Source organism: Equus asinus, chromosome 3, assembly GCF_041296235.1.
Source record: "Equus asinus isolate D_3611 breed Donkey chromosome 3, EquAss-T2T_v2, whole genome shotgun sequence".
NCBI lineage: Eukaryota > Metazoa > Chordata > Mammalia > Perissodactyla > Equidae > Equus > Equus asinus.
The window spans coordinates 102,439,489-102,459,648 of record NC_091792.1 but is presented as its reverse complement, the minus strand read 5'-3'; positions in this window follow the sequence as shown (position 1 = coordinate 102,459,648).

Here is a 20,160-nt window from a genome sequence, read left to right as displayed (position 1 = left end):
AGAGTATTACTTGTTAACTTAGAAAATATGGAGCCTATCCCTGCTTACAGAGCATGATGCTGACTTCAGCATGTTATTAAGAAGCATGACTGAAGATCATGCCATTGGGAACCACAGGATGTATAGATTGGAGATTCCAGAGGATGTTAAACAATTGGAACAGAGATTATGATTCAAATGCCTCAATAATGGCATATGCCCCTAATTCAGGATCTATATCACACACACACACACTTACACATCCACGCGTGCATTCAAGTACACTATAAAACGTTTAATCCTTATTAGGAATATTTTCCTAATAAGGTTAACAGAACATCGGTCTATTCTATCAACTGCTTATAAAAAAACACATATTTTAAAGTATTTATTATTTCATTTGATTTTTATAATGATTCTGATAGGTAGACATCATTAGTGTAATATATACTTAGACGTAGGTATTTGTCCTGTGTACACCCCTATATTAGGATGTGATTATTTATTTGATGTATTAGTAAATTTCCATAGGTATGAGGGTCTTCTGTTTTCTGTTGTATCATTACTTTTATTTTGATCATTTTCATTTTTCACGAAAACAAGAAAATTCTGGTGTTAATAATATACCTTTTAAATGATATATAAAATGACTTTTTGGTCATTTTGAGGGAAGAAAAGAAAGATGAGGCATTCTAAAGATAAATATAATTGCTATATTTCTCCATAAGCAGAATATTATAATTTTCAAGTATATTAATTAATTCATTTTTGTAAGTAAGAAGTGTCATTCAAGGTAAATGTTTATTATAAAAATTCATTCTGTCACTTGAAATACTCTTTACAAAGAGGGCTATAAATGTAATTTTAAAACAAATCAAGACAGAAAATAACCACACATATCCAATAATCTTAGATCTGCATAATGCCCTAAGAGAACATATCCTGAACCCAACTGCCAACAGCTGACTTAAAAAATCAATCTTCAAGGTTAAACAATATTTGAAATGGGAAGAGAGACTTCAAGAGGACAATATGATGATCAAGTTTATGTAAATATTATTGCCTACGAGAAAAATTTACATCCTTCATGTTCTATTCATAGTTATTGATACTCCCTTTATTTTTCCTACATACATTACCAAAAGTATGGAAGAGGGAAGAAGGAATGTACATTTACAGAACAACTTTAAAGATTCCATTTGTGGGGGCCGGCCGAGTGGCCGAGTGGTTAAGTTCGCATGTTCTGTTTCGGCCACCCAGGGTTTTGCCAGTTTGGATCCTGGGCACAGACCTAGTACCACTCATCAAGCCATGCTTGGGTGGCATCCCACGTAGCAGAACCAGGAGGACCTACAAGTAGAATATACAACTATGTACTGGGGGGCTTTGGGGAGAAGAAGAAATAGAAAAAACAAAAGAAGATTGGCAACAGATGTTAGCTCTGGTACCAATATTTAAGAAGGGAAAATTCCATTTATGTAGAATTTTTGTCATGGTTCTTTTTCTATAATTTGGTTTTGGTCATTAACTATTTTAAAACCCTAATATAACTCAGAACAAACATCAGAGTACTGTATTTAAAACAAATATACATGTGAGTATATAAGACAATATTTGAAGAATCAGATAAAAACATATGCCATGACTATAAAAGTGAATTAAAATGTTATTGCCAATAAATTAAACTAAACTCTTTAACTCTCGATCTTTCCAGTTTACCATGTCTTTTATAAGATAGTATAATTTACAATTGAAAGGGTATATTACCTTGTACACCAGGAAAAACGAAATGTCCAATATCATTAAGATTTCCTTGAAGCCCTGTTGCCAGTTGATCTGGATAATGGAAAGATATTTATATATGCAGATTCTAATGACGTGTAATATCAGCACATTAAAAAAATGAATTCTGACGACCCTCATTTACATAGGGAGGAGACAGGGGTTTTCCTTGCAGGCCAACACCTCATTCTTTGTGGGGCTAAGACCCTTGTCTCTGATCATAATACATTTTTGTGGTTATGCATGAGACGTGAATAATTCTTCCAGGAGACTCCAGGGCTTTGCTAATGAATAATGAGAACAAATAATTGCAACAGCTAGAAAAGTACCATAAAGAATTAATAGTTTGGCTAGGAGATAGACCTTGAGAATTTCAACTCAAAAGACTTAATGTAAATCCATTGAAATTTGCATGAATCATGCATTTGCAGAGGAAGTCTTGTTCCCCCATCTCATTTGGTGGGGAGACATACGCTTTTGACTTAGATAAATGGAGGGAGCACTAGCCTGAGAGTCAGCCCCTCTGTGTTCAGCCCCAGCTCAGCCACTGCCTATGTTGCCTGTACCTGGTAAACGTCAGCTCAGTTCCCAACAAAGAAAATCTCCAGCGTGCTTTGTCTCAGAGTCCAGGTCCCAGCTAACTCAGTGCCAGAGGAAGAAGGAAATTCTTCCCTCCAAAAAATATCCATTCATCTCCTGCTCCAATATGTTTGACAGGATAAATATCCGTTTCCTGCCAGAGAAATTCTATACTTCCCACATCTATAGGTTTTATGTTTCCTGCCCAGAGAGATCAATCCAGTGTCTGCAGCATTTTTACCAAAGTCTGGGTTATTCAATCTGAGATAACATCACCCGTGGGATACCAACAGCTCAGCCAAGGCATCGCGTTGCCAGGCCCGATTTCTTTCACAGTATCTTCTTCAGAGGAAGCTCAGACGTTACATTCCTCCTCGTGTGGTTCTGGTCTCATGATGTTCTCTGAGCCACTCTCCCTCCTCCCCGGTGTTCTTGTTTGTTTGTTTGTTTTACACAAATTATAAGTTAAACTTCCTATCACAACTCAAACAGCTATAAAAAAGAACGGGGATTACCTCTATGCGCTACTATGAAGTGATCATCAAAATATACTCTTAAGTGAAAAAAAACCAAGGTGGGGAAAAGTATATATAGTATCTTTTCCAGCGTTATTGAGATATAATTGACATACAGCCCTGTGTAAGTTTGTGTAGTTTATAACTATACATCATAATGACTTGACTTTCAAATATTGTGAAATGATTATCACAATAAGTTTAATTAGCATCCATCACTTCATATAGATACAAAAAAAGAAAAAAATGGTTTTTTCCTTGTGATGAGAACTCTAAGGATCTACTCTCTTATCAACTTTCAGACATACTATACGGCAGTGTTAACTACAGTCATCGTGTTGTACATTACATCCTAAGTACTTATTTATCTTATAACTGGAAGTTTGTACATTTTGACTGCCTTCATCCAATTGCCCCACCCTTCCCCACTTTCTTATGAAAAATTTGAAACATAGAGCAGAGTTGAGAAATGTTATGGTGAACATTCACATCCTCACCACCCAGATTTTACTATTAACAATGAACGATATTTGCTTTATACATGTTTATACATCTATCTGTCTTTCTATCAGTGTATTTGATGCCCACTTTTAAAATTGAGTTACATATCCTTTTCTTATCCATTTATGTGTGACTTTGTCTGTCATATGTTGCAATGACCTTTTCATGTATCTTTTGACTTTGTTTATGGAGCTTTATTGCTTCTAAACCAGCGTGCAAAGAAGCCTGTTTAAGTAGAACAAAATATAGTAAGGGGTCATTTGAGCAACTGGTGTCTGGTTAGCCCATTAGAGGTCACCAAGATGTGTATAGTCAAGTGAGAAGAGAGGTTTGGGCACAAGAGACAATGTTTGGTGCCAGCCCTTAACAGTGGGGAAGCAGACTGAACCAAGGGCTGGGAGGAGGGGTCCTGGCTAATTTGTTAGGACGTGGAAAGACGTTCTCTCTCTCCCCTCAGAAAGACAGGCATGATATAATCAGTATAACTTAGAAAGCTCTTGGACAATTGAATTTTTATTCTGCTGATACTTGGAAAATCCGTTAAGAGAGACACAGAATACATGGGTCATTGACGTGTCTTCTTTCTGTGTTACCTGTGTGGATTTAGACTGGTGTTAGAAACCACTGGATGCTTACTTGGTAAGACTGGAATGAAGGTTGGTTTCCTTGAGCTTAGTAGATATGACTAAGTCAAGAAGCTGGTCTACATTGCCAATCTACATTCTCTTCAAAATAAAAAGATAAAGGTACATTTAATTTTTGAATGAAATTCATTTCATCTTATAAAACCAACACATGCCCCTCAGAAAATTTGGACCATATAGAAAAGAGCTGCAATTCAGCAATTTCAGTCCTGTGTATATCCAAGAGAGCTGAAAACATATATCTACATAAAAACTGGTAAATGAATGTTCATAGTAGCATTATTCATGATAACCAAAAAGTGGAAACAATCCAAATGTCTATCAATTGATAAATAGGCAAACACGATATGGTATATCCACAAAATAGAATATTATTCAGCAATAAAAGAGACTGCCATGATACATTCAAAGCACTGAAAGAAAAAAGTTCCAACCAAGAATATTCTATGTGACAAAGTTATCATTCAGAATTGAAGGAGAGATAGAGGTTTCCAGACAAGCAAAAGCTAAAGGAGTTCATCACCACTAAACTGGCCTTACAAGAAATGTTAAAGGGACTTCTTTAAGCTGAAACAAAAGGACACTAATAAGTAAGAAAAAAATATGAAAGAATAAATCTCACTGAAAAGGTAAATATATGGTAAAGTGAGTGTATTAATCACTTATAAAGCTAATAAGAAGGTTAAAAGACAAAAGTAGTAAAAACAACTGTGACTACAATAATTAGTTAAGGGATACTCAAGATAAAATACTCAAGATGTAAAATGTGATATCAAAAACATAAAATGTGGGAGGAGAATAAAAATGTTGAGCTTTAGAATGGGATCAAACTTAAGTTATCAACTTTGAAAAAACTGTTATAGATATGTTGTGATATATAAGCCTCATGTTAACCATAAAGCAAAAACCTATAGTAAATACAAAAGAGAAAGAGAAAGGAATCTAATCACAGCACTAATGAAAGTCATCGGGCCGGCCCTGTGGCTGAGTGGTAAAGTTTGTGTGCTCTGCTTCAGTGGCCAAGGGTTTTTCCACTTTGGATCCTGGGCACGGACATGGCACCGCTCATCAAGCCATGCTGAGGCGGCATCCCACATGCCACAACTAGAAGGACCCACAACTAAAAATACACAACTATGTACCGGGGGGCTTTAGGGAGAAAAAGGAAAAATAAAATCTTTGAAAAAAAAGAAAGCCATCAATCCACAAAAGAAGAGAGCAAGAAAAGAAGAAAAGAGCAGAGAAGAACTACAAAAACAGCCATAAAACAATTAACAAAATGGAAATAGGTACATATCTAACAATAATTACTTTAAATGTAAATGGACTAAATTCTCCAATCAAAAGACATAAAGTGGCTGAATAAATTAAAAAAACAAGACCCATCTATATGCTACCTACACAGAGACTCGCTTTAGATGTAAGGAGACACACAGACTGAAAGTGAAAGGATGGGAAAAGATACGCAAATAGGAACCAAAAGAAAGCTGGAGTAGCTATTCTTAGACAAAATACTCTTTAAAACAAAGACTGTAATAAGAGACTAAGATGTGAGTTACATAATGATAAAAGGGCCAAGCCAACAAGAGGATATAAAGTTTGTAAATATTTATGCATCCAACATAGGAGCACCCAAATATATAAAGCAAACATTAACTGATTTAAAGGGAGAAATAGACAGCAATACAATAATAGTGGGGGATTTTAATACCCTACTTACATCAATGGATAGATCATCCCGACAGAAAATCAATAAGGAAACATTGGCTTTAAAAGACACATTGGACCAGGGGCCGGCCCGGTGGTGCAGCAGTTAAGTTCACACGTTCCGCTTCTTGGCGGCCTGGTGTTCGCTGGTTCGGATCCAGGGTGCGGACATGGCACCGCTTGGCAGCCATGCTGTGGTAGGCGTCCCACATATAAAGTAGAGGAAGATGGGCACGATGTTAGCTCAGGGCCAGGCTTCCTCAGCAAAAAGAGGACTGGCAGTAGTTAGCTGAGGGCTAATCTTCCTCAAAAAACAAAAACAAAAACAGAAAAAAACACTCTTGGAGCTGGCCCCGTGGCCGAGTGGTTAAGTTCGCGCACTCTGCTGCAGGCGGCCCAGTGTTTTGTTGGTTCGAATCCTGGGCGCGGACATGGCACTGCTCATCAAACCATGCTGGGGCAGCGTCCCACATGCCACAACTAGAAGGGTCCACAACTAAGAATATACAACTATGTACCGGGGGGCTTTGGGGAGAAAAAGGAGAAAAATAAAATCTTTAAAAAAAAAAAAAAGACAATGGACCAGGTAGACTTAACAGATATATACAGAACATTCCACCCAAAAGCAACAGAATGCACATTCTTCACAAGTGCACATGGAACAGTCTCCAGGATAGATCATATATTAGACTACAAAACAAGCCTTAATAAATTTAAGAAAATTGAAATCATATCAAACATCTTTTCTGACCACAATGTTATAAAACTAGAAATTAACTACATGAAGAAAACTGGAAAATTCACAAATATGTGGAGATTAAACAACACGCTACTGAACAAAAAATGGGTCAAAGAAGAAATCAAAAGGAAAATCAAAAAATACCTTAAGTCAAATGAAAATGGAGAAATAACATACTAAAATTTGTGGGATGCAGCAAAAACAGTTCTAAGAGGGAAGTTCATAATGATAAATGCCTAACTAAAGAAATGAGAAAAGTCCCAAATAAACAATCTAACTTTACACCTCAAAGAACTAGAAAAAGAAAAAAATGATGTTCAAAGTTAGTAGAAGGAAAGAGACAGCAAAAATTAGAGCAGAAGTAAGTAAAACAGAGCTTAAAAAGACAATAGAGAAGATCAATAAAACTAAGAGCCAGTTCTTTGAAAAGATGAAGTAAATTGGCAAATTTTAGCTAGACTCACCAAGAAAAGAGAGGGCTCAAATAAATAAAATCAGAAATGCAAGAGGCAATGTTACAACTGATACCACAGAAATATAAAGGGTCACAAGAGACTATTATGAACAATTATACACCAACAATTTGGACAATCTAGAAGAAATGGATAAATTCCTAGAAAATACAACATACCAAGACTGAATTGTGAAGAAATAGAAAATCCAAATAGATTGATTACTAGCAAAGGGATTGAATCAGTGATCAAAAACCTTCCAACAAACAAAAGCCCAGGACTAGACAGCTTCACTGGTGAATTCTACCAAACATTCAAAGGAAAATTAATATCAATCCTTCTCAAACTCTTCCAAAAAAAAAAAAAATAGACGGGAAGGAACTCTTCCAAACTTGTTTTATGAGGCCAGCATTACCTTGATACCAAAATAAGACAAGAATGCCACAAGAAAAGAAAATTACAGGCCGATATCCCTGATAAACATAGATGCAAATGCTCAACAAAATACTAGCAAATCAAAGCCAACAATACATTAAAAGGATCATAGACCATGATCAAGTGAGATTTATCCCAGGGATGCAAGGATGGTTCAACATCCACAAGTCAGTCAAAGTGATACACCACATTAACAAAATGAAGAATAAAAATCATATGATCATCTCAATAGATGCCGAAAAAGCATTTGATAAAATTCAAAACATCCATTTATGATAAAAATTCTCAACTAAGTGGGTAGAGAGAACATACCTCAACATAGTAAATACCATATATAGCAAGCCCACAGCTAACATCATATTCAAAGATGAAAAGCTGAACACCTTTCCTCTAAGATCAAGAAGAAGACAAGGATGCCTGCACTTGCCACTTTTATTCAACATAGTATTGGAAGTCTTAGCTAGAGAAACTAGGCAAGAAAAAGAAATAAAAGGCATCCAAATTGGAAAAGAATAGGTAACACTATTTGCAAATGACATGATGTTATACAGTTACAGGCCACATTACAACATTTCAGTCAATGAAGCACTGCATATACGATGGTGGTCCCGTAAGATTAGTACCATTCAGCTGGGTGTGTAGTAGGCTATACCATCTAGGTTTGTGTAAGTAGGACATTTGTACAAAAATAAAATCGCTTAATGACATGTTTCTCCAAACATATCCCCATCATTAAGTGACACACAACTGTATATAGAAAACCCTAAAGATCCCATCAAAAAACTGTTAGAACTAATATACAAATTCAGTAAGGTTGCAGGATACAAAATCAACACACAAAAATCTGTAGTGTTTCTATACACTAATAATAAACTATCAGGAAGAGAAATTAAGACAACAGCCCATTTACAAATGCATCAAAAAGAATAAAATACCTAGGAATAAATTTAACCAAGGAGGTAAAAGACCTGTATATTGAAAACCACGAGACATTAATGAAAGAAATTGAAGAAGACACAAATAAATGGAAAGATGTTCCATGCTCATGGATTGGGAGAATCAATATTGTTAAAATATCTGTACTACCCAAAGCAATCTACAATATTCAATGCAATCCCTATCAAAATTCCAATGGCATTTTTCAAAGAAATAGAACAAATAATCCTGAAATTTGTATGGAACCACAAAGAAACCTGAATAACCAAAGCTATCTTGAGAAAGAAGAACAAAACAGAGGCGTCACACTCCCTGATTTCAAACTATATTACAAAGCTGTAGTAATTAACACAGTATGGTATTGGAATAAAAACAGACACTTAGATCAACGGGACAAAATAGAGACCCCGGAAATAAACCCATGCATATATGGTCAATTAATTTACAACAAAGGAGCCAACAATATACAGTGGGGAAAGGACAGTCTCTTCAATTAACGGTGTTTGGAAAACTGGACAGCCACACGCAAAAGAATGAAACTAGACCACTATCTTACACCATACACAAAAAGTAACTCAAAATGGATTAAAAACTTGAATGTAAGACCTGAAACCATAAAACTCGTAGGAGAAAACATAGGCAGTAAAATCCTTGACATAAATCTTGGTGATGATTTTTGGAATGGGACACCAAAAGCAAAGGCAACAAAAGCGAAAATTAATAAGTGGGACTATATCATACTAAAAGCTTCTACACAGCAAAGGAAACCATCAACAAAATGAAAAGGCAACCTGTTAAAAAAAAAAAGTCTTTTTAACATCAGGACTTAACCTGTTCTTAGAAAGAAGCATGACATTAAGGGGAAAAACACATTTTTGGAGGGACATTGCAAGTTATCTATAAGTGGTCATAATTAAGTCTAATAGCATTTTCAATGTAGCGATGGCGTTAGCATTTTCAAGGAATCCTGCAAGAATATTTTATTATTATTTTTTTGTGAGGAAGATTAGCCCTGAGCTAACATCCACCACCAATCCTCCTCTTTTTGCTGAGGAAGATTGGCCCTGAGCTAACATTTGTGCCCATCTTCCTCCACTTTATATGTGGGACACCTGCCACAGCATGGCTTGATAAACAGTGTGTAGGTCTGCCCCCAGGATCCGAACCTTGAGCCACCAAAGCAGAGCATGCAAGTTTAACAGCTACACTACCAGGGAGGCCCTCCAAAAATATTTTTGCTAGGTTAGAAAAAAGGAACTAGGTACTGATACATGCTACAACATGGATGCACTCTGAAAATATTATGCAAGAGGTGAAAGGAGTCAGACACTAATGGCCACATGTTGTATGATTCTCGTTATACGAAATGTCCAGAATAGACAAATCCATAGAGACTGGAAGTAGATTAATAGTCTCTAGGGGCTGAGGAAGGGGGAATGGGAGGGACTGATAACGAGTTTCCTTTTGGGGTGATGAAAATGTTCTGAAATTAGAGAGCGGTGATGATGCGCACCACTGTGAATATACTAAAAGCTCTGAATTGTATACTTTAAAAGGATGAACTTTATGGATTGTGAATTATATCTCAATAAACTTATTTTAAAAACACATGTGTATGAATGAAGACGGAAATAAGAACAACTCATGACCCTAACACTTAGAGATAACCACTGGTGACTTTTTGATGCATTTCTTTCTAGTCTTTTCTTTAGCATATTAATTATGTAGCTGAAATCTTAGTGGCTTTGCTTTTTTTTTCTTTTACATAATGTGGTAACTATGCAACTACAAACTCTTTGTAAACACTAATTTTAATAGATGCTTAATAGTTTATTGGCTTAAAGATGAGAGCGAAAGAAGAGAAAATAGGATGTGATGAAAGATGGCGGACCAAAGGACCAGGAACAACTGTCTTACCTGCTACCACGTTCCGCAGTGTCCCACCTGGCCGGATTCTTAGCTGCGAAAAGAAATGTGTGGTTCTTAGATTAAAGGGAGGGAAGTGCTGCTGCTGACAAGTAACAAATAGAAACTGTTCTTATTTCGGGTCATTCCCAGAGTTTTAAGCACGTAACAGATGCAAATGTAATTGTATGAGCGGGCTGAAACTAAAGATTAACGTAACCTTATAATCGAAATCCAACTTCCACTGGGAATGGAGGGGCAGAATGGAACAGTAGAAAGACCACTGAATTTAAGTCAAAAGGACTGGGTTTCAGTCCTGGCTCCACAGGTAATAGTTGTGTGACCTATAGCAAGTAACTAAAATATCTCTGAGTCTCAGTTTCTCCATCTTCGAAATGGGATTTCTGTTACCAGCTCTAGTAACTTCACAGGGTTGTATGAAGATCAACTAAAATTTATAGGAAAATGACTTTAAAGTTGCAAAATGCTATACAAAAGTAGGACATATAATAAATAATGTAATGTCTGATCCAAATTGTGAGCTAAGGGAAATACTTTACTGTTGTAAATGTTGTAAATACAAATAGTGTTATAAATACAAGATTTTAAAAGAGTGAAATGGGGACTGAAGGACATATTATCTCTTTGTATTGCACAGTCTCAGAGGACTACCTGGGAACATAAGAAGATGACAACTTTCAAATGCCTTTTTAGTAAGTGAAGGATACGCCACAGAGGTAAGGAAACAGAAGGTAGAGACCACTGAGAGGAGACCTGGCCTGGCCTGGCCTTGACTTCCTTTCTTCTCTCCTTCCCTCCCTCCTTTACTCCCTCCCCGCTTCCTTCCTTCCTACCTTCCTTCCTTCCTCCTTTCTTACCCTCCTTCCTTTAACAAACATTTATTGTGAGCCTGGGGAGAACAAAAAAATAGATAAGACGTATTTCCTGCCCTTGAGGAAATCACAGTCTAACATGAAAGACAGACTCATGAATATTTAAAATACAGGGTGGAAAGTGCAATGATACAGATGTGCATAGGGTGTTGTGGGATACAGAAGAGGAACATTTAGCTCAGAAGTCTTCCTGGAGGAAAAGATGACTCTGCTGGGTCTTAGGTGATACGCAGTATTTACCAATGTTCAATGGGAAGGGCAGAAAAGACACTCTAGGCAGAGGGGACAGTATGAGCAAAAACATGGAAGTGAGAAATAATATGGTGGATTTGTGGAACCAGAAATAGTTCAGTCCTATTGAAGGATGATGAGGCAGGAAGTGGAGGAAAAGTCTGTATGTACAGTGGTGATCTAGGTTCCTACCTGGCTGGGTGATTCTGAAGCCAAAACAGGTGAGCACAAATCTCCACGTTTTCACTTCTCCCTTAGAAACGAGACAACTTCAGTAGTTAATGAAGTCAAAAGAAAAATGTCAAAATGAGGGGCGGGAATTTCAACTCATGTCAAATGACTAATTTCCTTTGTATATAAAAAGCTCTTAAAAATAAATAAGAAAAAGATGACTACTCAATAGAAAAACAGACTAAGAAGATGAATAAGCAGTTTGATACAAGAAATACAAATGGATAGAAACATTTAGACAACATCTAAAACACACATACTCTTTGACTCAGCAATTCCACTTCTACGAAATTGTGTTACCTGTATAATCATACAAGGGGGCAAAGAAAAATGCACAAGAATATTTAATGCATTATTGTTTATATTTGTAAAAAATTGGTCATCTAAATGGTCCTTAGTTGGGGATTAGTTAAATAAATTACGGTAATCCATATAATGGAATATATTAAGCCATTAAAAAGAATGAAGTAGTTTTATGTGTAGGAATATGAAAAAATCACCAAAGTATTTTGTTTGGTGAAAAAAAGCAAGAAATAAATCATATGACTTCATATGTGCTTTTAAAAAGATGTGTACTGATATGCTTATGTATACCTTTAAACAATTTTGGAGTGATATACCAACTATTAACGATGGTTTCTCTGTAGAAGAATAGAGGCTTTTTTTTCGTTTTATACCTCTATATACTCGTTGAATTTTTTATTGTATATATTACTTTCATGAAAGAAATATTAAAATATATATCAGTAGTTGCCAATGAATTTAGTGGGTTTTAAAAGACTTGCATTTATCCCAAAAGTGAGCATAATTTGCTGAATAACGTTTAGGAGAACACTTTAGAGTAAAGATCTAGAACATTCTGCTGCTGATATTCCAAGGATGATTTTGGATCCCAAAATATCTCCCCTCTCCTCAACTCCAAAGTGCATGATGCCAAACTACCACATTTTCTGCTCTTCAATTCTAGCTCTCTTACTGCTCTGTCCGTGTCTTTATAAGAAACCCTCCCCTCCCTCGCTTGCTTGTGTTAACAAGCGTTAGTTCCTTTCAACCAAAAGACCCCAGGTAAAAAAGATATTTTTAAAAATTGATAGTTTAACCTATTTAGGTTCTTAAACGTATGGACCACTGGTACATTTTCTGACTGAGACAGTAGGGAATGTACTATTGTAGTAACCCCAACCGAATAATGTCTAAGAAGGCATTTATCGATTAGTAAGGGCTTATAACCAAACTCTTCTCCAAATGAAGAAAGCAAAAAATAGAGACACTCAACCAGTATTTGTGAGAGAATAAACGAACATCACCTGGAGGTCTCACTCTCCACCCAGGTGGAAGGTGGGGCTGGGAAAGACAACGCACATGGGGCCAGAACCATGAGAATTTCATTAGAAGGAAATCTAGGCTGGAAATGAGTGATAGGGGGTGGAGAGGGCCTTTGACACCCAGCAGAGTTCCCAAGTTCCAAGTTCCCAAGTGATGGTGCCTGGACAAGCTGCCTCAGATTTATCTCAGACGCTTTAACCAATTGTGGGGGGCAGAATAAGGGTCCTCCTCAAAGACGTCCAGATGCTCATCCTGGGAAACTGTGAATATGTTACCTTATGTGGCAAAAGGGACTTTGCAGGTGTGATTAAGTTAAGGGCCTTGAGACGTCAAGAGTATCCTGCATTAACCAAGTGGGCCCAATGTAATCGCAAAGATTCTTAAAAGTGGAGGAGGGAGGCAGAAGAGCACATCAGTGAAGTGATATGAGAAGAACTCAACCTGCTGTTGCTGGCTCTGAAGATGGAGGAAGGGGCCATGAGCCAAGGAATGTGGGTGGCCTCTGGAAGCTGGAAAAGACGAGGAAACAGGTTCTCCCCTAGGGCCTCCAGAAAGAAAAGCAGCCCTACCCAGACCTTGGGTTTAGCCCAGGGACATCTCTGTCGGATTTCTGACCTACAGAACTTTAAGATGATAAATTCATGCTGTTTTAAGCCACTGAGTTTGTGGTAATTCGTTGCAGCAGCCATGGGAAATGAACATACCACCTATGCGTTCTGAGGCCCGTCCTAGGAGATTCTGACTCAGCATTTTTTACAAAGCTGCTATCTGTGCAGGTTTGGGGAACTCTGCTTAGAATATGGCTTTAAATCCATTTAGGAGAATGGCTTTAAAGAGTGTTTAAGTGTTGTGGGTAAAACTCCTTGTCGTTGGAAATCTCTACTTTCAAAAGCGTGTCCAAACGAGTACTCCTGATGGAGTGTGAGTATGCCAAAGGGACCAGGAAATCCAGAAATCAGGTTCTAATCCAGACTCGCTGGAGAGGCTTTGGTAAATGTTACCACTTTGCTGAGTTCTGCTACCTTGACGCCCTGCTGCATGGAGCAGTTCACCCCAAGCTTATCTCCCGGGTAAAGAGATTCATTTTTGAAAATCTCTTTTATAGTTAAAACCCTTTTTATTTCAAAATTTAATGCATCCAGCCAGTATTTGGCAAGCATTTCCTGTGAGTGGGGCACACCAAACCCCCCTTCCGTCCAGGTCCTTCCCCTCAGGGACAGGTCAGCAGCCCAGGGGTTCCCAAGGTGGCGCTGGCCCTTGGTTCTGTGCTCCCACCCAGGAGCGAATTATCCTCACCCTAGGGGTAATCACACTCACCACATGGTTACAGTGGTTAGAACTGCTGCTTAGCTCAGACACAAGTGTTCACATTTTATCGTTAAAAACCTTGGAGTTTACGTTTTGTGATGATCATAGCTCTAGCCTCTTGGTCTCCAACTATAATTTTTCCTCTGATTAAGGTAAAAACAACGCAAAACAGAAACTCTCTCAGGTAGAGGTTTTCAACATGGCCACACATCAGACTTACTTTTTTAAATAATTGTTGATGCCCAGGTTTCACCCCTAGACATTCTAATTCAGTTGATCTGAGATGGGCCCAGATGTTCTAACGTGGACCTGAACCCTGGGGTGCCTGTTCTGCCTCCTTCCTTTTTGAGATTTGGGACCCTTGAGAATTCCCGCTGTGGGTGGTTGCTGGAGCGTCCTACTATTGGAGGGGCCAGCAGCAGGCGCTTTGCCCTCTGCAACATGGTTCCTCCAAGGATTGGGAAAGCTGACAATTGACTCTTTTGAATGGAGTTAAGGATGGCCCAGTGACTTTGTACGTGTTCCCAGTGGCTCGGCAAATGGACACATTACTGCAGAATTACACCAGATTACCCCAAGGAAAGATATACAATAAGGACAGCCCAAAGCCTAAACCTGTATGAGCGTCCAGGACAGGAAACTGCCGTTAGCAAATGCACTAATTAGGGCCGTACTTGTAACTTTCCTGGGAAGAAGAATCTCTCACAAGTAGGACACACTGGGAGAGCTGTCACTTTGGGGTGATGTTGATCGTGAAGCTCGCAAAGTGTAGTGGGGAGCTCCCGGCCCTGTTTTTACTTGCAGATAGGTAGCAGTAACAACTAAACAAGGACTAGAATTCCAGCAAATGCTGTCATGTCCCACTCTCAACAGACATGACAAAGCAGTTTTCCATGTGTCCTGTCAGTAAGATGTAAGTACAGACGAAACGTTTGAAGTGCGCCCTACGAGATCAAGGACAGATAAGCATCCAACGGGCAAAGCAGATGCTCCCTATTTAAGTTGGAGGGCATTTCTTTAGCCTGAACCATAAACACAAATGGAGAAGGCAAGGCCTAAGTTGATGCGGGAAGCATTTGCCTGGGAGACTTGGCTTCAAAAAAACAGTCAAAACAAGAAGTGAAGAGGCCCTGAAGTAAGACCCTATCTGCCTCTATAGAGACAGCCCTGGTTTGATATAAAGGGCTTCTACTCAAGATCAGAGTGTTGTCTGCAGGTGAGGAAGAATTTTATTTGCTCTAGAGACAGGACCACACGCCCTTACTGTGGGGATCTGGAGACAAGACAGTGTGCTGTTATTGTGGGGATCTAGAGACAGGGCCGTGTGCCATTACTGTGGGGATCTGGAGACCGGGACATAGAAATGCCTTGTGTAAGCTCTAAAGTGCAATACGAATTTGAAGGTAGTGGTTCATTGTCTAGGGAATCTGGCTACTCAAAGCGCTGTCTTCAAACCAGCATCATCAGTCTCACCTAGGAGCATGCTAGAAATGCTACTGAATGTGCTTTTTTTTAAAAAAGTTTTTTATTATGATAAAAAATGTTAAAATTTACCACTTTAACCATTTTTAAATGTACAGTTCAGTGGCATTAAGTACATTCACATTGTTGTGCAACCTCACCACTCCATCTCCAGAACTTTTTCATCTTCCCAACCTGAAACTCTGCACCTTGAAGGCGCTTTTCAACAAGGTCTCCAGGTGATTTGTATACACATAGAAGTTTGGGAGCGCTGGCCTAGGGGACTTCTGGCAGCAGATCCTGTGATGAACTTCGTCATAGCTTACTATGCGGCGGACACTGCGCTAAGCATTATCTCATTTAATCTCACTTAAGCTTTATCTCATTTAGTCTTCCCAGCAACTTTACAAAGTAGGTGCTGCATTGAACCCCACTTTGCAGATAGGGGAACATTTAAGCATTTTATTCGAAGCTGCACAGTTGGTAAGGGGTGGAGCTGAGATATCACTTGGTGTCTGTGATTCCAGAGTAGATGCCATCCTCTGTCCAGACTCCCTCTGTCCTAGAAGATCCCATCCAGGTTCTTGCATTTGAGAATATGTGTTGAGGAAGAAAGATGCCTGTATATGTAGGGGAAAGAAGTAAAATAAAATCCCCATGCAAAGAAATCTTTATTGCCGTGGTTTTACACAACTCATGCATCTAGTAAAGAGGTTTGGGGAATCTGGGACTCTGCTGTCACAGCATTATTTTATTTTGTCTCTCCAGAAACTTTACTCACTTAACCAAGATTTTCTTTCCTTTCTCAAGCATTTCAATTGACCCTATTTCTCTCTTTTCATACCCCTCTGGAACAAACAGGAAGATCCAACAGGAAGCTGCTGCCGGGGAATTCTGTGCTGGGTAGAACAGCACGGCAAGCTCACTGCTCTCCTACCTCAAACCCCGTGGTTTCAGGGCTCAGCGTGACTCAGGCTTGCAATGTGACTCAGGAACTCTGCCCAGTCTCCCTTGCTTATATCTGAAACCAGGAAGTTTATAAAACCCAAACCCTTCCTAATCAGAACAGATAAATCTTCTATAAGGAAAAAAACACAGTGGAAAATTCCATGGGAAATATCTGAAACTGCCTGACTCTTGTGTCAGCAGCTGAGAGGACAGATGTGGCCAGATGGTCACAATAGGTGTGCAGCTGGACAAGGCCTGTCCTTCCAGGGACATTCCAGAGAATAGTACAATGAACCCTCAGGTGATCATCACCCACTGCCCTCATTTTAAAACAAATCTCAGTAAATATTTCAATATATTTCTCTGAGGATTTAAACACAAAAGAACCTTAATATCATTATCATACCTAAAAATAGTAACTCCTTAATATCATCAAATATCTAGTCATTATTCACACATCTCTGCTTGTGTGTGTGTGTTTTTAAGAGTTTCTTTATTTAGGGATCCAAATAAATTCTATACATTGCAATTAGTTGGTATGTCTCTTAAACCTCTCATAATCTGTAGATTTCCCCTTCATCTCTTTCTGTTTGTCTCATAATTTATTTCTTGAAGAAACCAGGTCGTTTGTCCTGTAGAGTCCCAGTCTGGATTTTGCTGATTGCAAACTGCTGTCATTTAACACATTCCTCTGGGCTCTGTAACTCCTATAATTTAGTAGGTAGATCCAGAGGCTTGATCAGATTTGGGCTGGATTTTTTTCCTTCAGATCTCCTTTCTAGGTGCTAGAAACATTTTGTGAAGGTAGAAAATTTGGACCCAAAACCAGTTGTCAAGGCTGGGCAGCTAATACTCATAAACGCACGGCCCAGAATTAAGGAATGTAACTGTGGCCATGGTGTGCCCAGTTTCTGCTGGGAGGATCCCTTTCCTAACTCTGGGTCCCAGTTTAGCCTTGCCTCCCCCAGATGCTCTGCCTCCATCTCTGTGTTTGTGCCTCTCCATCTTTCCTGATTCACACCACTTGGCACCAGCACCGGCAGGCATTCTATGGGGACTTTCCTCATGTACGGGTGGAAAACTTTTCCCTTCTTCCTGTCTGGGTTCTCCGGCTGATCTAATAATTAAACTGACATGAGACAGATTAACAGGAGAAAAACAAATTTAATTTTGTACATACAGGGACCCCATAAAAATGTGAGATGCAAAGCAAAGTAGGCAGCCTTTATAGCTTTTAGTCAAAGAAACAATAAATTTGTGAAGAATTGACAAGACAAAAGAGTTTGAGCTAGGGGTAGTAAAACGGTGAAGAAGTAATAAGGTTTCTTTATACACCCTAAATCTATCTCTGGTGATAAGGATGCTGTCTATCCTCCTGGTCCAGGGAGGATAACTTTCACATGAAAAATTTATTTCCTGCTTTCAAGGGGACAAAGGAGGGTCAGAGTGTCCTCTTTGTACCAGCTATTTCTTGAGTAACTTTAATTCAAAATAATAATATGCTGAAATGGCTTATTTTGGGGTGGCATATTCTGCTTCCTTTCACCTGGAAGTCAGCGTTTCCCTGTGGCCAGAGAACATCCCTATTTCTAGCTAGTTGGTGATGAGGGATCAGCATTTTCTAGCAGCTACTGTTAAAACACAGGGCCACTTGCTCAGGGTGACATCTAATGGATTTAAAAAATAATTTATTGAGGTGTAGCGGCCCTTTCTAAAAGGGACATCAAACTGTAGGTTGGTTTGAAAATATGTATTTATTTTTTTTTTTTAACTACAAAAGTATCTCATGACCATAAGAAAAACCTCAAAGGATACTGAATAATAATAGCCTTGGCAGTTAGATTTGTTTCCAAAATTTCTCTCAAAACTTTCCTGGTGCACCATGTCAATAGAAAGTGGAACTCCCAAGGGTAAGCACAGCTAATGGTAGATCATTTGAAACAGCTTAAAATTAAAATAAAATATAATAATGAAACCAATCTGCTTACCAAAAAATGCATGTCTAAAACTATCTTCATCTGGGAGAAGAAATAGTTTATAATCAGTAATAAAGAGTTTTGTATCATTTAGTTTAACACTGTGCTGAGGGTTATGTTAAAATAATTCCGAATTTTTGTTTTTTTGTTAATTAGACCCCAGAATCTCAACACACCTGTGCAGGTGGTTAGGGCTCCTGAAGAGCGGGGTGGCAGGAAGCTCAGATGATCACACAAATCTTACAGCCTGGAATTGAAATTCAAATCTTCTGACTCCAGATCCTTCTACCAGACTGATGCTTACACAAATAAAAACTTTCCTGGGGGCCGGCCAGTGGCCGAGTGCTTAACTGTGTGCACCCCGCTTCGGTGGCCCAGGGTTTTGCCAGGTCAGATCCTGGGCACGGACATGGCACCGCTCATCAGTCCATGCTGAGGCGGCGTCCCACATGCCACAACTAGAAGGACCTACAACTAAAAATACCCAACCATGTACCGGGGGGCTTTGGGGAGAAAAAGGAAAAATGAAATCTTTAAAAAAAGAAAAAACACTTTCATGGGGCTGGCCCCGTGGCCGAGTGGTTAAGTTCGCGCGCTCCGCTGCAGGCGGCCCAGTGTTTCCTTGGTTCGAATCCTGGGCGCGGACGTGGCACTGCTCATCAAACCACGCTGAGGCAGCGTCCCACATGCCACAACTAGAAGAACCCACAACGAAGAATAGACAAGTATGTACCGGGGGCTTTGGGGAGAAAAAGGAAAAAATAAAATCTTTAAAAAAAAAAAAAAACACTTTCAAACACATATGTTTTTCTGAAAACACAACTGGCTGCTTCTAGGAGCACTGCCCTCCTTCCTGGAGCATTTCAGCAGACACCTGCGAGGCAAGTGGTTTTGAGGTTGCAATTAATGTCTAAAGTCCCTCATAATGCTTAAGCGTCGAGACTAACCCAGGGATTAAGGACTTTATGCCTATGTTTTGATCATTAAAATACAGATTAAAGGGGGTTTTGAGTCCTACAGAGGTAAACATTGAAATTTAAAACAATGATTCTTAGAGATTTATGGAACCCTAATCATACCTGCGTGTGAGTTCACGTCCAGCATCAGCAATTGTTTAAAAACAAACGCAACAGCGACAACAACAAAAATCCCCAAATACTTACTTACAACTTGAAGACATGTCAAAAATCCCAAAACAGAGAAAGACTTTCATGCCTAACAGTGTATGCTTAGAAAACGTCTCTGGGAAGTATGAGCCCTTCCTGAAATTATCCTTCGATTCTGATTAACACAGCTAAACTTTAATTCCTTGGTTGGCAATGTTTTGGGTTATTCATTGCCAGGAAACCAATTATCTCTAAAGTCAGTGACTTAAAACAACAATAACCTCTTACGACATTTCACAGGTCTGTGGGTTGAGTGGGCTCAGCTGGGTGAGCCTTCTGCTCCATGTGTTATCAGCTGGGGCTGCCGTCAGCTAGACTGGAACATTCAGCAAACCTGACTTTGCCCAATTATAGGTGTGTTCCTGGTGGTCCTAACAGCATGAAAAGTTTATTGACGTGGTTTCAAATTCTCCATGTCTTCTATCCTTTAAGAACTACCATTTGTC